Genomic DNA, 25053 nt, shown 5'->3' on the forward strand with positions numbered 1-25053 from the left:
TGGGTGGGAGTGGAATTTATGCCTTTGTTTTTTGGCTACCTCCCATGTAAGGGGGAAAAAGCCGTTGGTATACGCATGTATGTATATGTATATGTATTTCTTCACATCCTTTCAATGTCTTTCTTAATTTACTTCCATGACCTCTGAAAACCCTCACATTTTTAATCAGGAGATCTCTTCTATCAATGCAATCTATCCCTTTTAGTGACCTGAATACTGTAATCATGTCACCTCTTTCTCTTTGATATTTCAAAGTTGGCAGACCCAGTACTTTTAGTCTTTCCTCATATGGTTTATCTGCCAGGCTGGGGACCAGTTTGGCTGCTGCCTTTTGTATTCTCTTGTTCTTGCTTATATCCTTCACTCTGTGTGGGGACCATACTACTGACGCATATTTCAGTCTTGGACATATTAGGGTTTCAATAAGTTTTTTCATCATCTCTTCATCCATATATTGAAATGCCATTTTGATCATCTGCAGTAGTCTGTAAGTCTCTCCCACAATCTTGCTGATATGTTTGTTAGGCAACAGGTTATCTTTTATCAACACTCCCAAGTCTTTCTCCTCTTTTGCTTTTGTAATGTGTTCACTTCCCAAGGAATAGTTTAAAGATGGCCTTTTGCTGCTATTGCCCATTTCCAGTACTTTGCATTTTTTGGTATTGAACTTCATTTCCCATTCTTGGCTTGTGTATTTACCTAGTTGTATCTTATGGGAAGGGGAGCTACGCTTGTGGTGTCCCATCTCTGTATCTCACAGTGTCTTTATAAATTGTTCTTAAATTCATGTATGTTTTTTTGCACACACTATTGTTTCATTTAGTTTGTTCCATATATTCACCACTCTGTGGTGATAGCTGTTCTTTTTCAGGTCTCTTCTATAACTGTCCTTTTTTACCTAGTTGTATCATATGGGAAGGGAACTATGCTTGTAGTGACCCTCTTTGTATCTCTCAGCATCTAGTTTGTTCTTAAATTCTTGTATGGTTTTTGCACATACTATTTTTTTGTCCAATATGTTCCAAACATCTATCACTCTGTGTGGAAAACTATTCTTTTTCAGATCTCTTTTATAACTATCCTTTTTTTGAGTTTCTTTTTGTGTCCTTTCGTTTTTCTTCCACTTTTCATGATTCTTTAAATGGCCAGTAGATCTCCTCTGTCTCTTATTTGTTCCAGGGTTATTAGTTCCAGTTTTGACAGTCTTTGTTCGTAAGTCAATTTTGAAGGTCTTTGTGACATCTTTGTCATTGCTCTTTGGATTCTTTCTAATTTCTTTATATATTTTATTTGTATTAGGTGTCCATAGTGTCACAGCATACTCCAATCTTGGTCTTATCAGCATGACTAATATTTTCTTTATAATTTTTTCATCCATGTAGTTAGAGGCCACCTTTATTGTTCATAGTAAATTATAGGTTTCTCTGACTATTTTGTTTATATGCTTGTCTAGTGACATGTCTTTGCTAATAAACTCCTAGGTCCTTTTCTGAGCTAACTTTTTTTTTTACTTCTTTTGTACCAACCTTATATTGCTCTGATATTCTATTCTTACTTTTTCCAAACTCCGTTATACTGCATTTCTTGATGTTGAAGTTCACTTCCCACTTTTGGCTCCATTTCCAGACTTCATCCAGATCTTTCTGAAGTGATTCACAGGCTTTCCCTGTACTTATTTTTATTAGTAGTTTTGCATCATCTGCAAAGTTCATATAATATTCAACACCTTCATCTATGTAATTTATATATATGGCAAACATTATTGGAGCTAGCACTGAACCTTGTGGGACTCCACTTATCATTTCTTCCCAAGTCAAGTTTTTGTCTCTAACTACCACCCTCATTTTTCTCCCATTCAAGAAATCTTCCATCCATTTAATTAGTTTTCCTTGTACACTTATTGTTATTTCAAGTTTTCTTAATAATTTTTTGTGAGGCACCTTATCAAATGCCTTTTGTAAATCTAGAATAGCACAATCCACCCATCTGTCCCTTGTATTATGTCTATTACATACATACAAATACCAAAGGCTTTTTCTCCCTTACAAGGGAGGTAGCCAAAAAACAAAGGCATAAAAACTATTCCCTCCCATTCCATCCCTAATACACTCTATAATAGCCTTGAATAAAAACAAATCAAGTTGGTGGCACAAGATCTTCCTTGTCTAAAGCCAAATTGTTTTGGATTCAGTATCTTATTTTCTTCCAGATGTTTAATCCATCTACTTTTGATAACTTTTTCACATATTTTAGCTATTGTGCTTGTAAGGGAGACCAGCCTATAGTTTGTTGGGTCTTCCTTATCTCCCCCTTTATATATTGGTATGATATTTGCATTTTTCCAATCTTGTGGTACCTTTCCTTCCTTGAGTGAGCAATCTATTATTTTATATATCTTGTCCTCTAGCTCATCTATACATTCTTTTAGTATCCAATTTGCAATTCCATCCAGACCATGTGATTTTCTGACATCAAGGTTTATTATTTGGTCCCTTATTTCTTTTTGTGTTACATTTATTTCTTTCATTGGGAGGGATCTTTCTACCTTTTCTTCTTCCCAATTATGTGCATTTTCTATTGTGAATACAGACTTAAAATGTTTGATCATAATCTCTGCCATTTATACATTTATGTATTCCTCATTTCCTTGATGCAGTTTTATCATTTCATATTTAATTTTCAATTTACCATTCACATACCTTTAGAATAATCTAGGTTGATCCTTACATTTATCTAATATGTCTTTTTCATAATTTTGTTTTTCTTCCCTATCTGTTTTCACATATTCATTTCTCAGTTTGATATATATTTGCCACTTACATGTTTTTTTCCTTTTTCCATCTTTTCGAAGCTTTGTCTCTTGTATTTTTTCCCTCACTACATTTTTATTATACCAGCACTTAATGTACTCCCTTTCCTATCTATTCCTTCTTTAAAAATTTCTTTAATATATGCCATTTTTCTTCCATCTTTGTTTCTTTATTAAAGAAGTTTTCCCAATTAACTTTTTGAAAGAATATTCTGAGTATCTCAAAATCTGTTTTGTTGTACATTAGTCTACCTTTTCTGTGTTTCTTATTTCTTCCCAAATCAAATTCTTCTTGTTGTTCAAACTCAGTGTGGTCACTCTTCCCAAGTGATGTCTTGTATTCTATTTTATCTATAATTTTAGGCTCTTGTAAATATTAAGTCTAGTCTCGATGGTTCTTCATTGTTTCTATATCTGATATTCTCCTTTACCCACTGAGTCATTGTATATTCAATGGTCTTATCCAGTAGTATATTTCTCAAAGGTCCTCTCCACCTTTCACTGTCATCTCTTTCCAACATATTTCTATGGAGTTAAAGTCATCCATGATTACTATGTTTCCTCATTCCTTTAGCAATTCATTTAATGCATGCTTTGTGTCTTCCAGCATTTTGGAGTGGTCACTCTCAGTCCAAGAATATTTTTTTTATTCCACATTATTATTTCCTTCTGTTATCTTTGTCACCTTTAAACCTTTTTTAGTAAAAAACATGACTCCACCCTGTTTCTCCTTTCTATTTTTATCCAATAATTTCCTTTTAATTTGTCTCTACAATTCCCATTATGTCTGGTTTCTCTTCCAGATAGTCATTTAATTCATTTAATCCTGAAATCATGCCATCTATGTTAGTGGGCATTATTTTCATTTTTTTCCTTTCACCTTTTTTTTATATACCATTTTCTCAGCCTCAGGTTCAGTACTCAAAAAAAAAAAAAAAAATCTTTTCAGTCTATGTTCTTTTCTCATTTTTTTCATTTGCTTCAACTCTTAGTATCTTTTCCTCTCATTTTCCTCATCACTCATTTCTTTCTTTATCCATACATTTTTGTAATTTTTGCTTTTTGCCAACTTTGCTGTTTTAGATAGTACTTCCACTATCATTTGAGATCTTAGTTTAATTTTTAGTGGCCTATTTTTTTCTTTCAAGTATAATCCCATTCTGTGTACTTCTATTTCTTTGTCTACTTCTTGCCCCTCCTCTTGTATCTCTTTTGGAATTTCTTTTGCAATTTCTTTCTGTTTTTCTCCTAGGTACCTAGCTACACTATGTTTTTATCCACTGTGTCTCTGACCCAATTCTCTCTCTCCTTAATTATTTTAATAACTGTTTCTTTAGCATTTTCTTCCACTTATTGCTGTACTATTTCATTAAAAGTTATTTTTTTATTTTCTTGTTCCACTTCCCATTGATTTTTTATTTCTTGAAGATCTGTCTCTTGTATTGTTTCTCCCACTTTCTTGGTCACTGCTTGTATTTGTTCTTTTACGTCTTTTTTCAAAGCCTTGTTTTTATTTGTATCTTCATTTTTCATTCTTTTGTTCTCACTTTTGACTATGCTTGATTCCTTTTTTTAGATCATGAAGCTCTTTATTGATTTCAACATTTTCAAGTTTTATCTGGTTCATTTCTTTATACATTGCCCTGTATTCAGCTTTCAGATATATAATTTCATTATAGAACTTAGGATATATCTGTACCTTGATTTTCTCTCCCATTCTAAACCTTTACCTAGTATTCCACTTTCTTTTGCAAACCCAGAAAAAGCGGTGTTACTTAAACTTTGGTTTATTCTTGGTGTTTCAATGGTGCAGCTCTTTTTTGGTATGACTCCTAACAGTGATTCCACTCTGCTTACATCCAGGCTTCTCTTTGTTGGTGGTTCACTATATGTCTTTCTTCTTCGTCATTTTTCATTTTGTGTGGTGTTCACTAAGTGAATTTACTCTATAATTTCAGTCATTCGATAAACATAACCCCCTATCACATATACAGAGCTAGGTGTTTCCTCAAAATTTATTGAAAAAGCGCTGCATTTTGGAGCTTGCTTTAGATGTCTGTGGCACTCTGTGTTCATGTCCCCTTGTATTTCTCTTATCATCCCAATTTAGTAAGTCTTCGCTGTCAAGGAGTTCCATACCTCACATGATTCTGTAGATAGTCAACAAGTCACCTCTTTCTCTTCTTTGTTCCAGAGTAGGTCATTCTAATTTTGACAATATCTCTTTTTATGACAGTTCTGAAAGTGTTGAGGCTATCTTTGTAATTGCCTCCCTGAATTCTCTCAATTTTCCCTATATTGTTTTTGGTACTGGGTGACCATAGTGTTTGCTGTGTACTCCAATTTTGGTCTTATTAAGTGTGACTAGTATTTTCTTCAGCATGTAATGTACAACCTTTTCCTGTGGTGTTTACATAGTGTATATTTACCTAGTTGTATCATACAGGAAGGGGAGCCATGCTTGTAGTGACCCCTCTTTGTCTCTCACAACATCTAGTTTGTTCTTAAATTCTTGTATGGTGTTTGCACACACTATTGTTTTGTCCAATTTATTTCAGATATCCACCACTCTGTGTGGGAAACTTTATTTTCAGATCTCTTCTATAACTATCCTTTTTGAGTTTCTTTTCATGTCCCCTTTTTTTCTCCCATCCCATTTTAATAAGTCTTCTCTGTCAAGGACTTCCATGCCTTTCCTGATAAATAGCCAATAGATCACCTCTTTCTCTTCTTTGTTCCAGGGTTAGTAGTTCCAGATTAGACAATCTTTGCTTGTATGTCAATTTTGAAAGTATTGGGGCCATCTTTGTCATTGCTCTCTGGATTCCTTCTATTTTCCTTATACAGTATTTTTTGTACTGGGTATTCATAGTGTCACAGTGTACTCCAATCTTGGTCTTATCAATAACTAGTATTTTTTTACCATTACATCCAAGTACAGTCAACTCCCCATTAACATGAGTTCTGTTAACACAATTTCGATCTTACATGACTTAAGATTTATTAATATGTATTCTGATAACACGAAATGTCTGATGGTGATGGTACGCGAGTTGAATTTCCCACCTACTGTAGTTGAATATCTCGCCGCCAGAACACGGGAGAGATGCTCTGACTCCCGCACTCCCACTCTCTGCCTCTTGTCCTCAGTGTGAAGCCAGCCCTCATAGCATGTGGAACTCGTAAACAATTTTATCAAAGTTTTGTGTTACATAAATTTGTGTACTATGGTACCCAAGCATCCTGGTACCCCAAAGGAGAGTGCAGCAAAGAGGTCGAGAAAACTTGTGACCATAGAGAAGTGTTGGATCATTATGATCGGGATGAAAGAACTTCTGTTATTGTTCATGTTACCGAACTGAATGAGAGCACTTTGCAGACCATCAGGGCGAATGCTGACAAGTTCATTGCCAGTTCTGTTGCTGGTACATCAGCCTCCTCTTCACAATGTTCCCAAGCAAGATCCATGGAGATTGAGAGGATGGAGAAGTTATTGGCACAATGGATCCAAAACCAAAACAAGCATAATGTCCCTATCAGCATGGCCATCATACAAGCTAAAGCTTTAAGTCTCTACCAGGATGTGCAAGACGAGAATGAGGAAGACAAAGACAAAGCCAAGACCTTCAATGCCAGTTCTGGGTGGTTCTCCAGGTTCAAGAAACAACATGGCTTCCACAATCTTAAAATGACTGGGGGAGCTGCATCTGCTGATGCGGAAGCAGACAAAACGTATCCGGCTACCCTCAAGACCATCATTGAGGAAGGTGGCTACACTTCCAAGCAGATTTTTAATATTGATGAGACAGATCTATATTGGAAAAAACTGCCTAACCGGAGTTATATCTCAGTTGAGGAGACGACTGCACCTGGATTTAAGGCCTCCAAGGATCATCTTACACTCTTGTTCGGTGCCAATGCAGAGGGAGACTGCAAGCTGAAACCTGCCCTTGTCTACCACTTGGAAAATCCACGAGCATTGAAGGTGTGTATGTATGGATGTTGATTATTAGTCATGAAAGCTTTGAAATTTTTTACTGAGATTGTAAACGCTCGTTTTTTGTGCACCAAAAAAAAAGAAAAAAGAAAATTGTGTCACCAACTCCCAATTTACGGCACACTAAACTAATTTTGTTCTTGTGTCTTCACAGGGCTACGTCAAGACCTTCCTACCCTGCTACTGGTATTCCAACAAAAAAGGATGGATGACAGGGAGCATATTCAAGGACTGCTTTGGGAAATTGGAGAAAGAGTTAGAACTTTACTGCAAGAAGGAAGAGATGCCATTCAAGATTCTCCTGATCTTGGATAATGCTCCCAGCCATCCCCCGTCAATAGAAAATCTCTCCAACAACATCCAGCTCTCTTTCTTGCTGCCAAACACCACTTCCATTCTGCAGCCATGTGACCAAGGAATTATTAAAACCTTCAAGTCGTATTATCTATGTTCAACTCTGACTGACATGGTTGAGAGGACACAAAAAGACAAGATGACCATGAAGGAATATTGGAAGCAGTTCATTATCAAAGATGCTCTCTGCTTCATTAAAGAATCTTGGGAGAAAGTGCAAAGGAAATGCCTAAATGGGGTTTGGAAACATCTGTGCCCTCAGTTGTTGGTGTACGATTTCGTTGGGTTTGACATCCAAGAAAATGTCTCTAAACTTAACAAGGACAGTCTTGATAAGGCCAGGGAAGCCGTGTTTGACCAACTTGAGCAGAAGGACATTGATGAACTGCTAGAATTGCACACAGTGGAGCTGACTAATGAAGAACTGTTAGATATGGAGACGATACAGAATGCAGAGTTAGTGGCAGCTGCATCTCGGTCTATATCAGAAACCCCAGAGCCTGAGAGAGTCTTTACCAAAAGTGATCTCGAAAAAGGACTCTCGTTTATACAAGAAGGACGGGATATCTTGGAAGCCATAGATCCGAATATTAACAGAAGTGCAACAATGGCCAGAAAAGTAATGTCAGAGCTGAACTGTTACAAAATGATGTTAGATAAAAGAAGAAAAAGACAATGCAGACGAAACTCCACCATTTCTTAAAAAAAAAAAAAAAAAAACAGTAAAGGAAGAGGAGGCAGGGCAAGGCGAGGAGGGAGAGGGAGGTAAGGAGGCAGGGCGAGGCGAGGAGGGAGGTGAGGAGGCAGGGCGAGGTGAGGAAGGAGAGGGGAGTAAGGTTGGGGACGGGAGCATGGCAAGCGACAGTGATGGTAGTGATGCATCATAATGTTTACATGCATAATTTTTTTTATTTTACCGCACAATAAATACCAATATAGTAAGAATGTGTGTTTTTATTGTTTCTGTAACCTTCAAATTTATTAATAGTGTATTTGTCCAGGATTTTTAGTAATAAAATCCCAAAAATAGACGGACTTTCCCGTTGTCCAGGAACGTAGCCCCCAGTATCACAATTATTTCTTATTGAGAAATTATGTTTCGTTATCACGATTTCCATTAACACGACATCTCCAGGAACGTAACCCTCACGTTAACGGGGAGTTGACTGTAATTAAAAGCCACTTTTATTGATCTTAGTAAATTTTAGGTTTCTCAGACTATTTTGTTTATCTTCGGTGATAATTACTCCTAGTCCTTTTTGGAACCAACTTTCTTTACTTCCTTTACTGATTTCTTATTGTCCTGATATTCTCTTTTACTTTTTCAAAATTTCATTATACTACATTTCTTAATGTTGAAGTTCACTTCCCACTTTTGACTCCATTCCCAGACCTTGTCCAGGTCTCTCAGTAGCGGTTCACAATCTTTTTCTGTACTCACTTTCATTAGTAGTTTTGCATTGTCTACAAAGAAGTTCATGTGACATTCTACACCTTCATTCATGTCATTTACATATATTGCAAACATTATTGGAGCTAATACTGAACACTGTGGGATTCCACTTATAATTTCTTCTCAAGAAATCTTCCATACATTTAAATAATTTTCCATGTATACCTCCTGTTGTTTAGAGTTTCTTAATTTTTTGTGTGGTACTTTATCAAACACCTTTTGTAAGTCCAGGAAAGCACAGTCTGCCCATCCATCTCTTTCTTGCATTAGATCTATTAACCTAGAATAGAAACAGTTGTTGTTTGCTGATGACACTGCACTTGTGGCAGGATCAGAGGAGGGATTGAGGAAGTTAGTGACAGAATTTGAGAAGGTGTGTGAAAGAAGGAAGCTGAAGTTTATTAAATGTGGGCAAAAGTAAGGTGATGAGATGTACAAGGGGAGAGAGTGACAGCAGGCTGGAAATGAGCATAAAGGGTGAGAGACTGGAGGAAGTGGATAGTTTTAGATACTTGGGTGTGAATGTGGCAGGAAAGGAGGAGTGGGGGTGTAGGTTGAATGTAGATTGAGAGAATGAGTAAATGCCTTGGTGGATTAAAAAGTGTAATGAGAAATAGACATCTGGGAATGGATGCTAAGAGAAGGTTATATGAAGGAGTGATTGTGCCAACAGCAACTGTACGGGGCAGAAACACGGAACATAAGAGAGGAGTTTGAATGTGTTTGAGATGAAATGTCTGAGAAGTATGATAGGGTTACTAGGCTAGATGGAGTGAGAAATGAGGAGGTGAGGAGGAGAATGAGGGTGGGAAGGGAGTTGGTAGATAGGGTTGATAAAAGAGTATTAGGATGGTTTGGACACATGGAAAGAATGAGTGAAGAAAGATTAGTAAAAGAAGTGTGGAAGGCAGAAGTGGAAGGAAGGCATATGAGGGGGCATCTTGAGATGGATGGATGGGGTCAAAGGGGCATTACAAAGGAGAGGAATGTCTGTGGAGGAAGGACGGGAGAGAACAGAAGATGGGGTGAATGGAGAAGGGTTGTGTATACATAATGCTGTGATGCATGAGGGGGAGTGGGTGGAGGATGGGGGTGAGGAAGTATGAGAAAAAAATTGATGCAGCCTGAGGGGATTTCTCCCTGTCTTCTCCTTTTCTGCATGAGGGGACCGAGAAGGGGGGTTTGCTGAATTTATGAAGTGGCCTTTCTGTGGATGTGCTGTGACTTGCGACACTGCTTCTGACCCAGGGCAGTGGACAGGATGCAGGGATGACCCGTCATCCAGGAGGTGCCAAGATAAGAGGGAGGGAGGAGGGTGGAGGGGAGTGTAATATATAGGGAATGGAATGGGAGTGGTTTCTATGCCTTTTTCTTTTTGGTTACCCCTTGTGTAAGGGGGAAGAAGCCTTTGGTATATGTATGTAGAAACAGATCAGATTTGTGGCACATGATCTTCCCTGTCTAAAACCTAATTGCTTTGGATTTAGTATATTGTTCTCCTATAGATGTTTAGTCCATCTACTTTTGATAACTTTCTCACAAATTTTGGCTATTGTACTTGTAAGGGAGACCAGTCTATAGTTTTTTGGGTCTTCCTTGTCTCCCCCTTTATATATTGACATATCAGCATTTTTCCAGTCTTCCTGTACCTATCTTTCTTTGAGTAAGCAATCTATTATCTTATATATTTTGTCCCTTAGTTCATCTATACATTCTTTTAGTATCCAGTTTGTAATTCTGTCCAGGCTGTGTGGTTTTCTGACATCAAGGTTCATTACTTGGTCCCCTATTTCTTTCTGTGTCACAATTATTTCTCTCATTGGGGGGATCTTTCTTCCCTTCATCCCAGTTGTGTATGTTTTCTTTTGTGAATACAGATTTGAAATGTTTGTTCATAATTTCAGCCATTTCTATATCCTCTGTATATTCTATGTTCCCTTGATGCCGTTGCACAATTTCCTGTTTTTTGTTTTTGTTTTTTTGTTTACCATTTACATATCTGTAGAATAATTTAGGTTGATCTTAACATTTGTCTATCATGTCTTTTTCATAGTTTCTTTTTTCTTCTCTGCATATTTTTACATATTCATGTCTTAGTTTGATATATATGTACCACTTTCCCATTTTTTCTTTTTCCATCTTTTCCAAGATTTGTGTCTTCTATCCTTTGCCTCCCTACATTTTTTGTTATACATACATATACCAAGGCTTTTTCCCCCTTCCAAGGGAGGTAGCCAAAAAGGGAAAGGCATAAAAACACTCCCACCCATTTCATCCCTAAATACACCAGCACTTAATGTACACCTTTTCCTGTTTTTGTTTTGGTACATACATATCCACTCCTTCATTATAAATTTCTTTTGATATCATCCATTTCTTTTCCACCTGTATTTCTTCATTAAAGAAATTTTCCCAACTCATTTTTTGAACAATTTTTTTCTGAGTTTCCCAAAGTCTGTTTTGTTATACATCAGTCTTCCTTTTCTGTGTTTCTCATTTCTTCCCAAATATATTTCCTTTTTTAGTTTAAGCTCAGGTAGTATGTGGTCACTCTTCCCAATTGGTGTCTTGTATTCCATTTTATCTACAATTTCAGGCTCTGATGTTAATATTAAATCTAGTCTTGATGGTTCTTTGTTATTTCTATATCTGGTATTCTCTTTTACCCACTGCGTCATTGTGCATTCAATGGTCATGTCCAGTAGTGTGTTTCCCCAAAGGTTCTCTCCACCTTTCACTGTCATCTCCCTACATATTTCTTTAGAGTTAAAGTCACCCATAATTATTAAATTTCATCCTTTCAGTATTTCATGTAATGTATGCCTTGTGTCTTCCAACATTTTGGAATGGTCACTCTTTCTAAGAATGTATTTTTGGGGGCACATATATCACTACATATATCTTCAACTTTTACATATATACATATACATATACCAAGGCTTTTTTCCCCTTACAAGGGGGGTAGCCAAAAAGGAAAAGGCATAAAAAAAATTCCACCCATTCCATCCCTGAATACACTCCACACACCCCCACTCTCTCTCTTATCTTAGCACCTCCTGGATGATGGGTCATCCCTGCACCTTGTCCACTGCCCTGGGTCAGAAGCAGTGTCGCAAGACACAGCACATCCACAGCAAGGCTGCTTCATTAAATCGGCGATCCCCCCTCTTCGTCCCCCCATTGCATAAAAGGAGAAGACGGGGAGAAATCCCTTCAGGCTGCGTCAAATTTTGCTCACACATACTACCTCACCCCCCACCCCCCCACCCATTCCACCTCATGCAATCACAACATCATCCTTATACAACCATTCTCCATTCACCCGTCTCCTGTCCTCTCCCGTCCTTCCTCAACAGATATTCCCCTCTTCCCCAAAGCCCCCTTCACCCCATCTATCCACCTCATCCTAGGACGTCCCCTCATGTTCACTCCCTCCACATCTGCCTTCCATACCTCTTTTACTAGTCTTTCTTCACTCATTCTTTCCATGTGTCCAAACCATCCTAATATTCTTTCATCAACCCTATCTCCCAGCTCCTCTTCCACCCCTGTTCTCCTCCTCATCTCCTCATTTCTCACTTTATCTAGCCTAGTAACCCCCATCATACTTCTCAGACACCTCATCTCAAACACATTCAAACTTCTTCTCTCTTCTTCTCTTATGTTCCACGTTTCTGCCCCATACAGTGCTGTTGGCACAATCACTCCTTCATACAGTCTCCTCTTAGCATCCATTCCCAAATGTCTATTCCTCATTACACTCTTTAATCCACAAAGGCATTCACTTGCTTCTCTCAATATACATTCTACCTCCACTTTCACTCCACATTTTCCTGCCACATTTGCACCCAAGTATCTAAAAGTATCCACTTCCTCCAGTTGCTCTCCCTTAATGCTCACTTCCAGTCTACTGCCACTTTCACCCCTTGTACATCTCATCACCTTACTTTTACCCACATTTATCTTTAGCTTTCTTCTATCACATACTCTCCCAAACTCTGTCACCAACTTCCTCAATCCCTCCTCTGATCCTGCCACAAGCGCAGTGTCGTCCGCAAACAACAGCTGGCTCACCCCCCACTTTTCTCCATTTTCTTTAACCATCTCCAATCCCTGACCCACTACCCTTGCATTTACCTCTCGCACCACCCCATCCATGTATAAGTTGATCAGCCAGGGTGACATAACGCATCCTTGACGAAGTCCCACCTTTACCTCGAACCATACACTCTCTCCATTTCCAATCCTGACACAAGCTCTACTACTCTCATAAAAACTCTTGACTTCAACTTTTATCATGATCAATTCCACATTATTTTTTCCTTTTGTGATCTTTGTCAAATTTAAGCCCTCCTTAGTCAAAACATGACTCCTCCATCCTGTTTTTCCTTTCCATTTTTTTATCCAGTGATTTTATAAACCTTGTCCAACACTATTTGGTGGTAGTGGACCTTTTAATTTCGTCTCCACAATTCCCATTATATCTGGTTTTTCTTTTGCCAGATAATCATTTAATTAGTTTAATCCTGAAATCAGGCCATCTTTGTTGGTATACATTATTTTTAATTTTTTATTTTTCCTCCTTGTTTTCTGTTTCCTGTGTTTCCTTTCTTTTGGTATACCATTTTCTCAGCCTCAAGTCCAACACTCCAAAAAAACTTTTTGGTCTCCATTCTTCTCTCATTTCTTTCATTAGCTTCATTTTTTAGTGTCTTTTATATTTTTCTCATCACTCATTTCCTTTTTTATCCATATATTTTTGTAGTTTTTACTTTTTGCCAACTTTTCTGTTTTTTAATACTTCTTCTGCCATCATTTGTGACCTTAGTTTAATTTTTAGAGATCTATTTCTTTCTTTAGAGTGTAGTCCCATTCTGTGCACTCTTATTTCTTCTTCCATCTCTTGTCCCTCCTCTTGTATCTCTTTCAGAATTTCTTTTGCTATTTCTCCTCTTTTTCTCTTAAGTATCTATCTACATTGTGTTTTTCTTTAATACCATATACTACTATGCACTTTTTTTTTTATCTTCTGTGTCCCTGACCCAATTTTCTTTCTCTTTGATTACTTTAATGAGTGTTTCCTTTGCATTTTCTTCCACTTATTGTTGTACAATTTCTTTAAAAGCTATTTTTGTTTTTTTCTGATCTACTTTCCATTGGTTTTTGGTTTCTTGAAGATATTTCTCCTTTATGCTATCTCCAGCTTTCTTGGTCACCGCTTGCATTTGTTCTTTTACTTCTCTTTTCAAAACCTCATTTTTGTTGGTATCTTCCTTTTTAATCCTTTTGTTTCCATTTTTACTATGTTTAGTTCTTTTTTAGGTCACTAAGCTCTCTGTTGGTTTCAGCATTCTGTTTTTCAACTCGCTCATTTCTCTATACAGGTATATTGCCCTGTGTTCTGCTTTTAGATCTATAATATCTTTAACTGTAATCTCTTGTTTCCATGAAATATTTTTATACCTTATCTCCCTTTCTAAATCTATACTTTTACCTTCTCTTGCAAAGCCGGAAAAACAAAAGTTTTCTTCATCATACCTTTGGTTTCATTGTGGTGTCTCAATATTACAGCATTTTTTGGAGATGACACCCAACAGCGATTCAACCCTGCTCACATCTAGTATTTACCTATGTTTTTCTTCCAGATTGGCTTATATTTAAGTAGAGAAGAAAAGTTAAAAGGTGCAGATGGAGAGATGATAATGGAAGAGATGGCAGTAAGAGGAAGATGTGCAGAATATTTTACAGAGTTGATAAATGTGAAGGAGGATAGGGAGGGAAAGGTAGTTGCAGTGGGAAGCACTAAGAAAATGACAGTGATGAATGAGGAAAATGGAGGAGAAACAAGGAAGATGAGGTGAAAGCAGTTATTAAAATGATGAGAGCAGGTAAGGCACCTGGATTGGATTGGTGTCATGCGGTGGGCTTAAAAAAGGGAGGTACAGTGATGGACTGGCTGGTGAAGTTGTTTAACCTCTTCAATATGAGTCAAATATTTGCACGCACATTAGCTGGCGGACATACAAAATGAATATAATCAGGAAGCTGAAGCTGGCACCCTCATGTACTCATGCCTCATGATGCCTATGTATGCATCATTGTATTCAAGGGTTTTGTCTAAAAAAGGGTAGAGTGCCAGAGGACTGGAGGAGTAGCCATATAGTTTCACTTTACAAGGGAAAAGGGGACAAAGGTGAGTATAGTTTCACAGGGATCAGTTTGTTGAATGAAGTTGGGAAGGCTTATGGGAGGGTTTTGATTGAGAGGATTAGAGGAACAGATGGATTAATTGGTGAAGAACAGTGTGGGTTTAGGACAGGTAGGGGTTGCATAGATCAGATTTTTGTGGTAAGGCAGATATGAAAAATGAGATTGTTGCTCCATTAGAAATTATTTTCAAGAAATCCATCATATCCGGAGATGTCCCAAGAGAATGGAAGCTAGCTAACGTTACTCCCATATTCAAAAAAGGTGACAAAATGAAACCAAATAACTATAGGCCTATAAGTTTGACATTAATCGTAGGAAAAATAATGGAAACTATCATCAGAGATGCTATCGAACATCATTTAGAAAGTAACCGTTTGATAAATGATAGCCAGCATGGTTTCAGACGGAAACGTTCTTGCGTAACTAACTTACTCGAATTCTACAACACAGTTATCTCGAATTATGACAAAAGAAACAATATAGATTTAGTATATCTAGACTTTGCAAAAGCTTTTGATACCGTCCCACACGAAAGACTACTTACTAAATTAGCTTTGCATGGAATAAGTGGTAGCCTATTAGATTGGACTAGTAATTGGTTGAAGGGTCGAAAACAGAGAGTTGTTTTAAATGGAAAAACTTCTGGATGGAAAAGTGTTGCAAGTGGAGTTCCTGAGGGTTCCATTCTTGGGCCACTTCTATTCATAGTATATATAAATGATATAGACCATGGACTAAAATCTACTGTTTCCAAATTTGCTGATGATACAAAACTGTGCGGAGTGGCGAATGATCACTCAAACCAATTAGATATTCAAGAAGATTTAGATCAATTACAGCAATGGTCTGAAAAGTGGCTAATGAAATTTAACACAAGTAAATGCAAGGTAATGCACATAGGTAAAAATAACAGTAAGTACGATTACAAGTTATTTGGTAATTCGTTAACAAAAGTGGATAGTGAAAAAGATCTCGGCGTAATTATCAGTAACGACCTCAAATCATCCAAGCAGTGTATTTCAGCCTCTGAGAAAGCAAATAAGATTCTGGGACTGATTGCGCGATCTTTTGATTTCAAAAGTCCATCACTCATTAACAAGCTATATAAATCGTTAGTTCGTCCACATTTGGAATATGCTGTTTCTGTATGGTCACCGAATCTCATTAAAGACATTGACAGACTGGAAAAAGTACAACGGCGAGCCACAAAACTGATTCCAAATATCAAAAATAAATCATACGAAAATCGACTAAAACACATGAATCTGTTTTCCCTAAAAAAGCGTAGACTCAGAGGTGACTTGATACAGGTCTTTAAGATTTTAAAGGGAATTGACAACATCAAAAGTGACCAAATTTTCACATTGAATGAGAATCAGACAAACAATGGTCTCAAACTATCCGGAAATAGATTCAATTTAGAAGTAGGTAGAAACAACTTTGCCAACCGTGTAGTAAATGAATGGAATAAACTTCCTGCAGAGGTAGTGCAATGTAGTTCAGTTCGAAGCTTTAAGAATCATTTAGATAAATACCTAAGTAAGATGCTGTAATGATTATAATTTATCTTATATTATTTGTTTTTGTTTTGTTATCATTTGTCTGTCTGATTTTCATTTATTATTAGTTATATGTCAATTTATTATTATTTACTATTTACCTGTTTGTTTATTATTTAACTATACCTATGCATTTATTTATGTATTTTATTTGTTATTTACATTATTATAGTTTTTATTTATTGTTTTATTATAAATATGATTTTTTTTTCGCATCCGACCTAGATATGGATCAAAAGGTCTCCTGTCGGCGTGCTCCGCCTTTGTAATCCTTTGTGAGAAAGCTTTAGGAAAAGGTAAAGATTTTGGGCCTTTATTGGTTTAGGGTAGACAGGAAGGCACAGTGGGAAGTATTGCAGATATATGGGATTGGAGGAAAGCTGCTAAGAGCGGTCAAGAGTTTTTACAAGTAGTAGTCCCTGTGTTAGAATTAGAAGTGGAGAGAGTGAGTGGTTTGAGGTAAAGGTGGGACTTCACTAGGGATGTGTTACATCACCTTGGCTGTTCAATTTATGCATGGATAGGGTGGTGCAAGAGGTAAATGCAAGGGTAATGGGCTGGGGATTGGAGATGGTTAAAGAAAATGGAGAAAAGTGGGAGATAAGCCAGATGTTGTTTGCCGATGACACTGCGCTTGTGGCAGGCTCAGAGGAGGGATTAAGGAAGTTAGTGACAGAGTTTAGGAAGGTGTGTGAAAGAAGGAAGTTGAAGATAAATGTGGGTGAAATAAGGTGATGAGATGTACAAGGGAAGAATGTGGCAACATATTGGAAGTGAGTATTAAGGGAGAGAGACTGGAGGAAGTGGATAATTTTAGATACTTGGGTGTGAATGTGGTGGAATGTAGATTGAGAGAAGCAAGTAAATGCCTTGGTGGATTAAAAAGTGTAATGAGAAATAGACATTTGGGAATGGATGCTAAGAGGAGATTGTATGAAAGAGTGATTGTGCCAACAGCACTGTATGGGGCAGAAAGGAAGAGAGGAAGAGTTTGAATGTGTTTTAGATGAAATGCCTCAGAAGTATGATAGGGGTTACTAGGCTTGATAGAATGAGAAATGAGGAGGTGAGGAGGAGAGTGGGGTTGGAAAGGGAGTTGGGAGATAGGGTTGATTAAAGAATATTGGGATGGTTTGGACACATGGAAAGAATGAGTGAAGAAAGATTAGTAAAAGAGGTTTGAAAGGTAGAGGTGGAGGGAGTGAACATGAGGGGGCAACCAAGGATGAGATGGATGGATGGGGTAAAAGGGGCACTGGGAAAGAGGGGAATGTCTGTTGAGGAAGGAAAGAAGAAGACAGAAGATAGGGATGAGTGGAGAATGGTTGTGTATGGATGATGCTGTGATGCATGGAGGGGAGTGGGTGGGTGATGGAGGGTGAGGGGGTATGTATGAATGATATTTTGATGCAGTCCAAAGAGATTTCTCCTCAGCTTCTCTTTTTCTGTATGAGGGGATAGAGAGGGGGTGGTCGTTGATTAAATGAAGCAGTTTTGTTGTGGAAATGCTGCCTTGGAATGTCTTCTGACCTAGAGCAGTGCGTGAGATGCAGGGATGACCCATCATCCAGGAGGAGCCAATATAAAAGGGAGGGAGTGGGGTGAATGGGAGTGGAGTATGTGGAGATGGAATGGGTGGGACTGGAGTTTATGCCTTTGTTTTTGGTTACCTCCCTTGAAAGTGAGAAAAAGCCATTGGTATGTGTATGTATGTGTTTCTTGTGAGGCCCAGGTATATCTTTTTTACAGGTAAGTGCCAACAAAATTATCTTCAACCTAGATTTGAAGTTAGGTAGATTATGAGGTATATTCTAATTTACTAATATTTACTTTGGTATTTTCTATTTTTCAACAGCAATGGCGCTTGTTCCCTTATGTTGCTGCAACTTATGCATTGGATAACTTTAGCAAAACATTTAATTGGAAATTTATTGGATTTAGAATGGAAATGATTGCTTCATCAGATAAAGAAAGACTTGTAAGTAGCATTGTTCAACAGTATTCTATAACTTCAAATATGTAGCATATATACATACAGTACATATCAAAAGGCCTTTTTCACCTTGTAAGTGGGATGGCCCAAGTCAAAGCATATACCCTCCCTACACTCATTTATTGTCCTTCATATCTTAGTACCTCATGGATGAAAGGTCATCCCTTCCCATGCCACACCATGCAAGCCAAACGCAATGTAGTGAGACACAGCACCACTTCTGGGCCTGATAGTCAGAACTGGTTTACTTCCACCATTTCATTATATGGTGACCCTCCCCCCCCCCCTCATCTACTTGAAAAATGTATGGTACTGACAAGAAGAACATCCCATTGGGCCATGTCATATCTTCATCCATTTAAAACCACTCTTCATTCCCTACTATCTTTTATACCCTGTCTTTCTTACTCAACAAAGATTCCTAATGCACCAAATGCCCCTTTAATTCATTCATCCATCCAATTCTTGGTTCGTCCTCTCAAATTCACTCCATTCACTGCTTGCCACACTTTTTGTTAGTTTTTCCTTATTCTTTTCATGTGCCCAAACCACCCCAGCATTCATTGCTCTACCTTATCTCACAGCTCTCTTTCCACCCCAATTCTCTGTCCTCACCTCCATATTTATCATTGTATCCATCTTTGCAACACCTACCATACTTCTCAAATGTTTCATTTGAAACACACTTAAGCCCTTTATCTCTCCTTTCCATCATATAGTGTTATGAGCACAATCTCTCTCACAGGAATAGATGAATTGAATGACTATCTGGAACAAGAAAAACCAGATATAATGGGGATTGTGGAGACAAAATTGAAAGGATCATTACTACTAAATAGTATAGGCCAAGGATTGTATAATTGTTGGATCAGAAACAGAGAAACAAAGCAGGGTGGAGGAGTCATGTTGCTAACCAAGAAAGGCCTAAATGTGACAAAAATCACAGAAGGAGAGAACAATGTGGAGTTGATTATGATAAGAGTTGAGGATAGAGATATGAAAAATAGAAAGTATGCAGTGATTTATGTCCTGCCTAAAACTCATGCATGGAATGAAAGTGAACACTCCAAAATGCTGGAAGACACAAGAAAAACACTAAATGAAATACTAAAGAAAAAAGGAAATCTGGTAATTATGGGTGATTTTAACTCAAAAGAAATACGTTAGGAAGAAATGACTGTGAAAGGTGGAGATCACTGGGGAAACATATTACTGGAAATAACCATTGATTACACATAGATGCAATGGGTCAAAGAAAATACCAGATATAGAAATAACAATGAACCCTCAAGATTGGATTTGATATTCACATCAGAACCCAAAATTGTGGATAATTGAATACAAGACACCAGTTGGAAAAAGTGATCACATACTATTAGAACTAGAATTAAATGAAGAAACAAATATAGAAAGAAATAAAAAACACAGAAAAGGAAGACTAATGTATAACAAAACAGATTTTGGGAAACTTAGAAAATTCTTTCAAGAAGCAAATTGGGAAAAATTTAATAATGAAGAAACAAAGGTGGAAGAGAAATGGACAATTTGGAAGGAAATCTATAATGAAGGAGTGGACAAGTATGTACCTAGACAAAAACAGGAAAAGGTATACATAAAATCCTGGTACAATAAAAAGTGCAGGGAGGCAAAAGACAGAAGAGATAAAGCCTGGAAAAGATGGAAAAAAGAAAAAATATCTGAGAAATGGAAAATATATACCAACTAAGAAATGAATATGTAAAAATACATAGGGAAGAAAAAAGAAATTATGAAAAAGACATAATAGACAAATGTAAAGATCAACTCAAATTATTGTATAGATATGTAAATGGAAAACTAAAAAATAAACAGGAAATACTTAAATTACGTCAAGGTAACAGAGAATACACAGTAGATGTAGAAATGTCAGATATTATGAACAAAAATTTCAAATCTGTATTCACCAAAGAAAAAGAAAATCTACAAAACTGTGATCAAAGAAATGAAGTAAGATTTCTTCCAATGAAGGAATTAAATATTACTTAGAATGAAATAAGGAATCAAATATTAAAGCTTGATGTTATCAAATCACATGGCCTGGATGGAGTTGCAAACTGGATACTAAAGGAATGGATAGGTGAACTTACAGAAAAAATATACAAAATAGTTCAATGCTCACTCAAAGAAGGAAAACTACCAGGAGACTGGAAAAATGTCAATATAGTGCCAATATATAAGGGGGGAAGTAAGGAAGACCCATCAAATTATAGACCGGTGTCCCTAACGAGTACAGTAATTAAAATTTGTGAGAGAAACATCAAAGATATATGGACAAAATATTAGGAGAAGAACAATATACTGAACTTTAGGCGATTTGGATTCAGACACCACATTTTTTTTTAGTTGCATCTGTAATCAACCCACTCACTTTTGACAGGTCAGAGCTGATACTTGGTCTCTGAACTGGGCCCAACCTCTCTCTTGATCAAATTCAACTGTATTTCTTTCACATTTCCACACATGGAGTGGTGACAACTGACAACTGTTTCCCTCCTACTACTTTCAACCAGTGACATAGAAACAGTCCCACAATAATACACCACAGACAAATTTTCTTTCCAGAGAAATCTGTGAGAGGACATAAGGACCATTACCAGCTACTGTGGAGCTGTGGTTTTCCACTCAGTGAAACTTGAGTCAACAATTATTATTATCATCATCCAGGAGGAGCCAAGATAAGAGGAAGGGAGGGGGGTGGATGGAAGTAGGGTATGTGGGGATGAAATGGGTGGGAATGTATTTTATGACTTTGTTTTTTGGCTACGTCCCTTGTAAGGGGGAAAAAGCCTTTGGTATATGTATCATCCCCTTATCCTTGAATAGTGAAACTAAACATAAACTCCTCTAATCTTATGGGCCATTCCAGTGGCTATTGCCAATTACCTAGGAGTCTTTGAATAACTATGGTCTATCTATCTATATACCAAAACCTTTTTCCCCCATATAAGGGAGGTAGCCAAGTCAAAGTTATATACCTACTCCCACCCATTCCACTCCCATCCACCACCCTTTCCTCACTTTCATGGTACATACATATACTCATGGTAACGCCAGAAAACCTTGACATAGCCCCATCTCAGATCATTCACTCTCTCCATGGCAGACCCTTTCAGGCAGTGATAAATTCCCTTGAACTTACATGAAACATTCTCACCACCTACTCCATTCTTTATCTACTATTTGGCACCCATGAGTAATTGAGTATGCTGCATATCAGGATTTTCCAATTGGTTAAGTGGTACATATATACATATACAAAAAATGTTCTTCCCCATATAAAAGGAATTACCATTGCTTTGCTTTTTTTAGGAATGTCCCTTTTGGGGCTACAGAGAGTAGGATGCCTTGTCCTATCCCCAGTGTGGGTAAAAGTTGATGAGATGTACAAGGGGAGAGGATGGCAGCAAATTGGAAGTGAGTATTAAGGGAGAAAGACTGGAGGAAATGGATAGCTTTAAATACTTGGGTGCGAATATGGCGGGAAAGGGAGGAGTGGAGGTGGAGGTAGAATGTAGATTGAGAGAAGCAAGTAAATGACTTGAGGAATTAAAAAGTGTAATGAGAAATAGACATTTGGGAATGGATGCTAAGAGGAGATTGTACAAAGGGGTGATTATGCCAACGGCACTGTATGGGTCAGAAACACGTAACATAAGAGAGGAAGTGTTTAAATGTGTTTAAGATGAAATGCCTCAGAAGTATGGTAGGGGTTACTAGGCAGGATAGAATGAGAAACAAGGAGGTTAGGAGGAGAATGGGGTGGAAAGGGAGTTGAGAGATGGGGTTGATGAAGTAGTATTGTGATGGTTTGGACACATGGAAAGAATGAGGGAAGAAAGATTAGTAAAAGAGGTGTGGAAGGCAGAGGTGAAGGGAGTGAACATAATGGGGCAACCAAGGAAGAGATGGATGGATGGGGTAAAAGGGCCATTAGGAAAGAGGGGAATGTCTTTTGAGGAAGGCAGGGAGAAGACAGTAGATAGGAATGAGTGGAAAATGGTTATATATGGATGATGCCATGCTGCATAGAAGGGAGTGGGTGGGGCTTGGGGTTGAGAGTGTGTGTGTGAATGATATTTTGATGCAGCCCAAAGGGATTTCTTCCCATCTCCTCTTTTTCTGTGTGAGGTGAAGGAGAGGTTGGTCATCGATTAAATGAAGCAGTCTTGCTGTGGATGTGCTGTGTCTTGCTACATTGCTTCTGACCCAGGGCAGTGGGTGAGATGCAGGGATGACCCATCATCCAGGAGGAGCTAAGGAAAGAGGGAGGGAGTGGGGTGAATGGAGTGGAGTATGTGGAGATGAAATGGGTGGGAGTGGATTTATACCTTTGACTTTGGCTACTTCCCTTGTAAAGGGGAAAAACCCTTGGTATATGTATGTATATATAAAAGGATGGTTAGATCCAAGAATACACCATAAAAAATTATCTGATAACAGACATACTCAAGATGCAATCATCACACATAGAAAACATACATGTTATTATACACCACCCTACACCATCACAATAAATACAACTACACAAAATCTTTTCTCTCAGGGGGATATGGGCAGCCTGGTGGCTGGGGCTGGATTACATGGAAATACAGGTCTCTTGCAAGAGAGCCCTAGGTCAAAGGATTGATTGATTGATTGAATATCCAATAGCTGGAGTAACACAGTACTAAATGTGTATATTTCACTTAGAAAAATGTGCTGTCTGTGTTATGAAGAAGCATACTAATGTAGAGCACACTATTGTTGTGTCTTATCATTACCATTTATTGATTTATAACTGGGTGGGGGTGGTGAGGGAGTATGTGTGAATATTTTGACACAGCCTGAAGGGATTTCTTCCTGTCTTCTCATTTTCTGCATGAGGGGATGGAGGGGGGTTGCCAATTAAATGAAACTACCTTGCTTTGGATGTACTGTGTCTTGCTGCATTGTTTTTGACCCAGGGCAGTGGGCGAGACACAGGGATGATTCATCATCCAGGAGGAGCCAAGAGGGAGAGAGTGGGGTGAATGTAAGTTGAGTATGTGGGATGGAATGGGTGGGAATAGATTTTATGCCTTTGTTTTTGGCTACCTCCCTTGTAAGAGGGAAAAAGCCATTTTTATATATTTGTATGTACTTTATGTTTTTGAACTTCTTGTTATTTTTGGGTAGGCTCTGTTTGGGCAAGAAGTGCATGCTTTGTCATCAGCTGGCAAACCACTCTCAGGATGGATTGCACGTGATGCTATACAAGAAGGACGAGAAGCTTGTGGAGGCCATGGATATTTGGAAGGTAATTAGTCTTATAAATCACAATCTACCAAACTGCTGGGTGCTGCTGAAGGTGAGCAAGTTAAAGAGAAAGAGAAATTAAATAGAAGGTAAACCTGAGAGGGATGCAATTAAGTATAAAAGAGAAAAAGGAATAGAGAAAGAATAGGTATGTTTCAAGGAGAAAAAGCTAGTGCACAGGGACATAAAAAAAAAGACAGGTTTGATTCCTTACTTTTCTCCTTTCCAGTTGCAGGGTTTGGTCCCCTCCGAAATGACAATGATGCTAATTGTACTTATGAAGGAGACAACAATGTTCTTCTGCAGCAGACAAGTAATTGGCTCTTGGCTTTATGGAACAAACGTAGCACAGCTACATGTGTTCACCCAATGGGGACAATTGACTATATGGATGAGGCAGATGACATCCTAGCCATCAGATGGAATATTTCACCTATACATGAAATGACAAGTGATAAAGGTTAGTTGTGTTAAGGGTAAGGGTTATTATATTTGTTACCTTTATTATATAAGGCACATTGCTGAGGACAGAATAAGGAGCTATAGGAACATACGTGCCTACATACATATACCAAGGCTTTTTCCCCCTTACAAGGGAGGTAGCCAAAAAGGAAAAGGCATAGAATCATTCCCACCCATTCCATCCCTGAATACACTCCACACCCCTTCACCCTCCCTCTTATCTTAGCATCTCCTGGATGATGGGTCATCCCTGCACCTTGTCCACTGCCCTGGGTCAGAAGCAGTGTTGCCAGACACAGCACATCCACAGCAAGGCCGCTTCATTAAATCGGCGACCCCCCCTCTCCGTCCCCCCTGCATAAAAGGAGAAGACGGGGAGAAATCCCTTCAGGCTGCGTCAAATTTTGCTCACACATACTACCTCACCCTCCATCCCCCCACCCATTCCACCTCATGCATCACAACATCATCCATATACACTCAACCCTCGATTTGCAGGACTAAAAGGGGGGAAGGCTTGACCGGGAATAGCAAATGTCCTGCAATGGAAAATGTCCGGGGGCCTACCCCCTTTCTGGACTTTACCCTATATATGTCCGGGAAACAACCCACCCCCGGACTTCACCTCGCATAGCTGTCCTATACTGTCCTGTAATATAATATATTACCTTCTACAACATGCACATATACAACATACATATACTATATACAGGTACTGTACTATTTTTCTATTTTGTTTTTTCACCCCATACAGCTCGCAGACTTGGGCAACACTCATTCCCCCATCTATTTTACGTAAAAGTTCCAGTTTTTGCGACACAGAAAGGTGCACAGGTTTAGCTGTACGCTTGGTTACTTTCTTTGGTGGGTTTTTGGGTGGCATCGTTGTGAAGAAGTGTTTAT

General features: G+C 38.1%; 1 pseudogene; it reads left to right on the forward strand.

The window, feature by feature from the left end:
* Positions 1-25053, forward strand: part of LOC143030234 (peroxisomal acyl-coenzyme A oxidase 3-like) — a 105608-nt pseudogene that overhangs the window by 34305 nt on the left and 46250 nt on the right.

Source organism: Oratosquilla oratoria, chromosome 12 (genome assembly GCF_046742065.1).
Source record: "Oratosquilla oratoria isolate Oo_2021 chromosome 12, ASM4674206v1, whole genome shotgun sequence".
In the NCBI taxonomy this organism is placed as follows: Eukaryota; Metazoa; Arthropoda; class Malacostraca; order Stomatopoda; family Squillidae; genus Oratosquilla; species Oratosquilla oratoria.